The following is a 6128-nucleotide window of genomic DNA, read 5'->3' as shown; positions in this document are numbered from 1 at the left end:
CAGACCGACGGCCCTCAACCCTGGGCATTCTCTCTGGGCGGTCTGGAGTGACATTCTCCCTTGCTGAGTCTGCTTCTTGGGGCCTGGCTCTAGTCCAGTGACAGGTCGCCTGGGGAAGACGGAGGTTGAGGCTTTTCTGTCCCTCAGGTGGGGCACTGAAGGGATCCCTGAACAATGTTTTAATTTAAAAAAATTTTTTTTGTTTTTTTTTGAGTTGGAGTCTCACTCTGTTGCCCAGACTGGAGTGCAGTGGCATAATCACGGTTCACTGCAGCTTTAATTTCCTGGGCTCAGGCGATCCTTTTGCCTCAACCTCCTGAGTATCTGGGACTACAGGTGTTTGCCACCTTGTCTGGCTAATTTTTAAAATTTTTTTTTTTTTTTTAAAGTCAAGGTCTTGCTATGTTGCCTAGGCTGGTCTCGAACTCCTGGGCTCAAGCAATCCTCCCTCCTTGGCCTCCCTGTGCTGGGATTTCGGGTGTGAGGTGTGGCGCCTGGCCCCTGACCAGTTTTTCAGTGTGGCATGGCGATGATGTGTGGCCCGGATGCTGGGTTTTAAATCCCTCCTCTTCTGCTTTCTCGCTGTGTGAGCTCAGGTGGACATCTCTATTCCCCAGTCTCTCATCTGTGAAATGGGACGAGAAAGGCACAGCCCTTTCTCAAGGGGCTGCCAGGAGGGTGATTTTGTTTCCTAGGACAGCTGGAACAGATGACCACAGACTCTTGGGTCTGAAATCAAGGTGTGGGCAGGACCATGTGCCCACTGAGGCTTCATGGTGGGTCCTTCTCTGCCTCTGCCAGCTTCTCCTGGGAGGTTCTGGCTTTTCTTGACTTTGTCATTGTGACATCACTCTAACTTTTACCCTGTCTTTGCATAACCTCCTCTATGCACCTCAAATTTCCCTCTACATTTTTGTTTGAGTTGGAGTCTCACTCTGTCACCCAGGCTGGAGTGCAGTGGCACATTCACAGCCACCGCAGCCTGGACCTGCTGGGCTCAGGCGATCCTTCCACCTCAACCTTCTAATAGCTGGAATTATAGGCGTGCACTACCATACCCAGTTTATTCTTTCTTTCTTTTTTTTTTATTGTAGAGATGAGGTCTCACCAAGTTGCCCAGGCTGATCTAATCCCTGAGTTTAGGCAATCCTCTCACTTCGGCCTCCCAAAGTGCTGAGAATACAGGTTTGAGCCACCGCACCTGGACTGCATTTTTTTTTTTTTAAGTCAGAGTCTCATTGTTACCCAGGCTGGAGTGCAGTGGCACAATCATGGCTCACCACAACCTCAGCCTCTGGGACTCAAGTGATCCTCCTGCCTTAGCCTCCCGAGTTGCTGAGACTATAAGCAGGTGCCACCACACCCTGCTAATTTGTTGTAGTGACAAGTTCTCACTATGTTGTCCAGGCTGGTCTTGAACTCTGTGCTCAAGCGAACCTCCCATCTTGGCCTCCCAAACTGGGCTTATAGGAGTGAGCCACTGAACCTGGCCCCTCTACATTTCTTACAGGGACACGCTTCGCTAGATTCAGGGCCCACCTGGATAAGCCAGAATGATCCCCTCTCAAGATCCTTAACTTGCTCACATCCACACAGACCCTTTTTTCCAAATAAGGTCATACCCTCAGGGTCTCTGTGGACATATCTTTGCTGGTGGCACCTTGCAACCCACTACCGCCATTAAATGGGGCAAAATCAGCAGCTTGGCAAAGTCCCTGGAAAACAGAAAGATCCTGACACATGTTCACTGAAAGGACAAAATACCAAAAAATTGATTCAATTAAGCCAAAGAGCGGCCATTTTAACACTGCTTAGCTTGTCATTTTTCTAGCAGTTCACTTTAATTTACCCTCTAATCATTAGCCAAGGACAGAAGTGATTTCCCAGAGATAGCTATTGATACTTGTCTTATTTTTATTTTTGTTTTTTTGAGTTGGGGTCTCACTCTGTCACCCAGACAGGAGTGCAGTGACTGCTCCCGGCCACCGCAGCCTCGACCTGCTGGGCTCCGGCGATCCTTCCGCCTCCGCCTTCCGAGTAGCCGGAATTACAGGCATGCACTACCACGCCCGGCTGATTTTTGATTGTAGAGATGAGGTCTCGCCAAGTTGCCCAGGCGGGTCTCGAACCTGTGGGCTTAGGCAATCCACTCATCTCAGTCTTCCAAAGCGCGGGATTACAGGCTGAGCCACCGAGCCCGGCTGATACTTGTCTTATAATGCCCTCCATCCCCAAGCCTGCTTGGTACTGTTTACTTTTCTATTCCAAGTTTGTATTTCAGTCATAAAGAGCCAGGATGACCTAATCTATTGTGATCAGCCCTTCATGACCTACGTGGCACAGACAGACCCATCACATAAAGCAGCCCTTTCTGATCTACTGACATAGACAGATTCTCCCATCATGACCATGGTGACAGTACCTGTGCTTATCTGTCCCCTTTGTGATGACGCAAAACAGACCACCACCCAATCACCTGAGCGACCTACCCCCATCAAAGAAAAGCCTTAAAAAGCATTCAACCTCAAGCAGCCAGTCCTATGCTTTTATTTCCTTAAGCTTTGGCCCTTTCCCCTACTAGGGCAGGTGAATCCTTTCTCTCCCTCTCTCAAATCTACTTTCTAAATAAGTTATATTTTTCAATCTAATTTCTGTGCAATTCTTTGCATCTTACCTGTGCCACCAGCTCAGCACACCAGCCCACGGACCTAATAGTCCTCATAGACTAGTAGACATGAACTATTTCCTTGATTTTACTTGTTCCACATGGTACTGTTAAAATTTTTTTGTTTTGCTTTTTGAGTCAGGGTCTCATTCTGTCACCCAGACTTTGAATGCAGTGGCACTCTCATGGTTCACCACAGCCTTGATCTTATTGGGCTCAGGTGATCCTTCCGAGTATTTGGGACTACAGGTGTGCACCACCATGCCTGACTATTATTACTATTATTTTTCTAGAGATGAGGTCTTGCTATGCTGCCCAGGCTGGTCTCAAACTCTGGGCTTAAGTAATCCTCTTGCCTTAACCTCCCAAAGTGCTGGGATTAACAGGCATGAGCCCTCACACCTGGACTGTTAAATGTTTTGAATGCGTTGTCTTTCTTCAACATTCAAGAGCTTTCCCATGAAAAATGAGGATTTACATGAAAAATCAGAACATCTGGCGACATGAGCCCAGACTCCCTCAAGGCCCTGGTGACCTGAGGCCAACTGTCCTTCAAAGGGCTGGGTGGGTGACACTACAGAGCAGTACCCACGTCTATTTCGCTTACCCATGCTGCCTGCCTGGCCGTGGGGCCACTGAATCTGAGACTCCTGGACTGGGCTGAGGCCTGGTGTTGGATCTGTCTTGCTTGCCAGTAACTCCACTGCCAGTCCAAGGCCTGGCACATAAGAAACGGACGAGGGACCCAAGACTGGTCCTGGCCTGCCTGAGCTGTCTTTTCCCTCTGCGGGTCTCAGTCTCCACATCTGTGAAATGAGCCTTTCTGACAAATTGTGGTGCATTTGCAGGAGGCAGGCATGAAATTCAGGGTTAACAATGACCTGCTCTGGTAGACAGATGCTGGGTGACCCCCCATGTCCTTCTCATTCTCTATCCTGGCTCTGTGTTACAATCACCTGAATAATTTTTTAATTTTGAGTTGGAGTCTCACTCTGTCGCCCAGACAGGAGTGCAGTGGCTGCTTCCGGCCACCCCAGCCTTGACCTGCTGGGCTCCAGCGATCCTTCTGCCTCAACCTACCAAGTAGCTGGAACTACAGGCGTGCGCTACCATGCCCAGCAAATTTTTTGATTTATTGTAGAGATGAAGTCTCGCCAAGTTGCCCGGGTGGGTCTCGAACCCGCGGGCTCAGGCAATCCACTCACCTCGGCCTCCCAAAGCACGGGATTACAGGCTGAGCCACCGAGCCCAGCCTCACTCTAACATGTTAATGGTCTCTTTTTTTGTTCTTGCAAATTAGGACCACTGTTATATGTCCATAATATATAATTTATATATCTGGCCTTGTATTATTAATCTGAAAGTGTGAAATGCCAAAATGGAATAATCTTAGCTAAAGTGCAGTCATTTAACACTGCTTAGCTCTGTCATGCTTTCTTAACAAATTACCTAGCTTGCCCTCTAATCCTTAACAAAGGGCAGAACCGTTTCCCAGAGGTAGCTATTGATAATTGTCTTGCAACCTCCCAGGTACTGATTACTTTGCTATACAAGTATTTGTCTTCCAGCCACAAAGGCCCGAGCTAACCTAATCTATTGAGACCTGTGTGACATAGACTTACCCCATCACCATGGTAACAGTTCCTGTGCTACCTGCCCCCTTGGTGATGACATAAAACAGACCACCACTCAGTCACCTTAACAACCTACCCACACCAAAGGAAGCCTTAAAAACATTCAACCTCAAGCAGCTGTGGTTGTGATTTCACTGAACTCTGGCTGGGCCATGCTTTTCTTTAAGCTTTGGCCCCTTCCCTAATCTTGGGGAGGCGAATCTCTTCTCTCTCTCTCCTTTCTAAATAAACTATTTTTCCTCATCTAATTTCTGTGCAATTCTTTCCATCTTACCTGTGACACTGGCCTATCCCACTGACCTAGCAGAATCTTATTTTACCCCTTCTGTGTCTCACTGGTGTGACTCCCCTTTTTGTGTTCATGCTTGGGTCACAGCTCCTGCCAGCTTCACAGAAATCCTTGGGGTGTCTCCTCCCTGGGTGGACATGCCAACCATCTCCAGCTCCTGTCCAGTGAACACCTTGGGCATCCTCCCTCAGGTCCAGAGCACATTTCTTTGGGAAGTCACCCGGGTGACCCTTGGAATTATGGGAGATACCTATCACAACACTTGGTCTGGGCCAGACTTGGTTCCTACCAGAGGTCTTTGTTCTTGCCTCAGTGGTTGCCTGCTCAAATCCTTTGCCCAGTTTCCTGTCTGGGTTGCTCCTTCTTTTTTGATAAGAAGGTGTGAGGGTTGGGCTTTCAAATATTTTCTCACATTCTGAAACCTATAGCAAATGAAAATTCTTGATTTGGAGATAATTGACTTTTTTTTTTTTTTTAGTTGGTGTCTCACTGTCACCCAGGCTGGAGTGCAGTGGCGCAATCGAGGCTCACCACAGCCTTGCTCTCCTGGGCTCAGGTGGTCCTCTGCTTCAGACTCCCAAGTAGCTGGGACTACAGGCTTGTGCCACCATGCCTGGCTAATGTTTTTAAAGGGGATTCTAGCGTGCACCGGAAAGTCTGCTAGAGAAAACATAAAAGAGCTCTGACTCTCCGGTTACTTTTTTTACTTTTGTAGAGAGGTGGTCTCACTATGTTACCCAGGCTGGTCTCCAACTCACGAGCTCAAGCAATTCTCTCACCTTGGCCTCCCAAAGTGCTGGGATTACAGGCATGAGCCACCACACCCAGTCTATTTTTTCTTTATGATTTATTCCTTTGGAGTTTTGTTTAAGAGATCATTGAGCACTTACTTCTATGAACTTTATAGTTTAACTTTCACCTTCGATTTTGATCCAACTAGAGAAATAGTGGTCAGTAGAATTGAGATAACAGAAAAGTTTATACCTGTACTGTGGAATCGGCTGCCACTGGCCACATGCGGCAATTGGGCATGTGAAATGTGCCCCTGTAGCTGAGTGACTGCGTGATTTCTTTCTTCTATTTTTTTTAGAATTAGGGTCTCACTCTGTTGCCCAGGCTGGAGTGCAGTGGCACGATCACAGATCACTGCAGCCTCAAACTCTTGGGCTCCAGAGATCTCCTCACCCTCTTGCCTAGCTGGGACTACTGGTGTGTGTGCCACCATATCTGACTAATTTTTACTTTTTTTTAGACAAAAAAAATCACAATGCTGCCCAGGCTGATCTTGAACTCCTAGGCTCAAGCAATCCTCCCACATCTACCTCCCAAAGTGGTGGGATTACAGGAATGAACCACCATGCCTGGTCTGCATGCTTAATTTTATTTCATTTTATCTTAAAATCTAATCACCACATGGCCAGCAGCTACTGTACTGGACAGTACAGAACTACACTTCCCTTTTGTTGTGGTATTAGGCGAGGATACACTTTTTTTTTTTTAGTTGGAGTCTCACTCTGTCGCCCAGACTGGAGTGCAGTGG

The sequence above is a fragment of the Carlito syrichta genome, unplaced genomic scaffold (assembly GCF_000164805.1).
Source record: "Carlito syrichta isolate Samal-C Ts95f unplaced genomic scaffold, Tarsius_syrichta-2.0.1 Scaffold316424, whole genome shotgun sequence".
NCBI lineage: Eukaryota > Metazoa > Chordata > Mammalia > Primates > Tarsiidae > Carlito > Carlito syrichta.
This window is presented reverse-complemented; position numbering follows the sequence as displayed.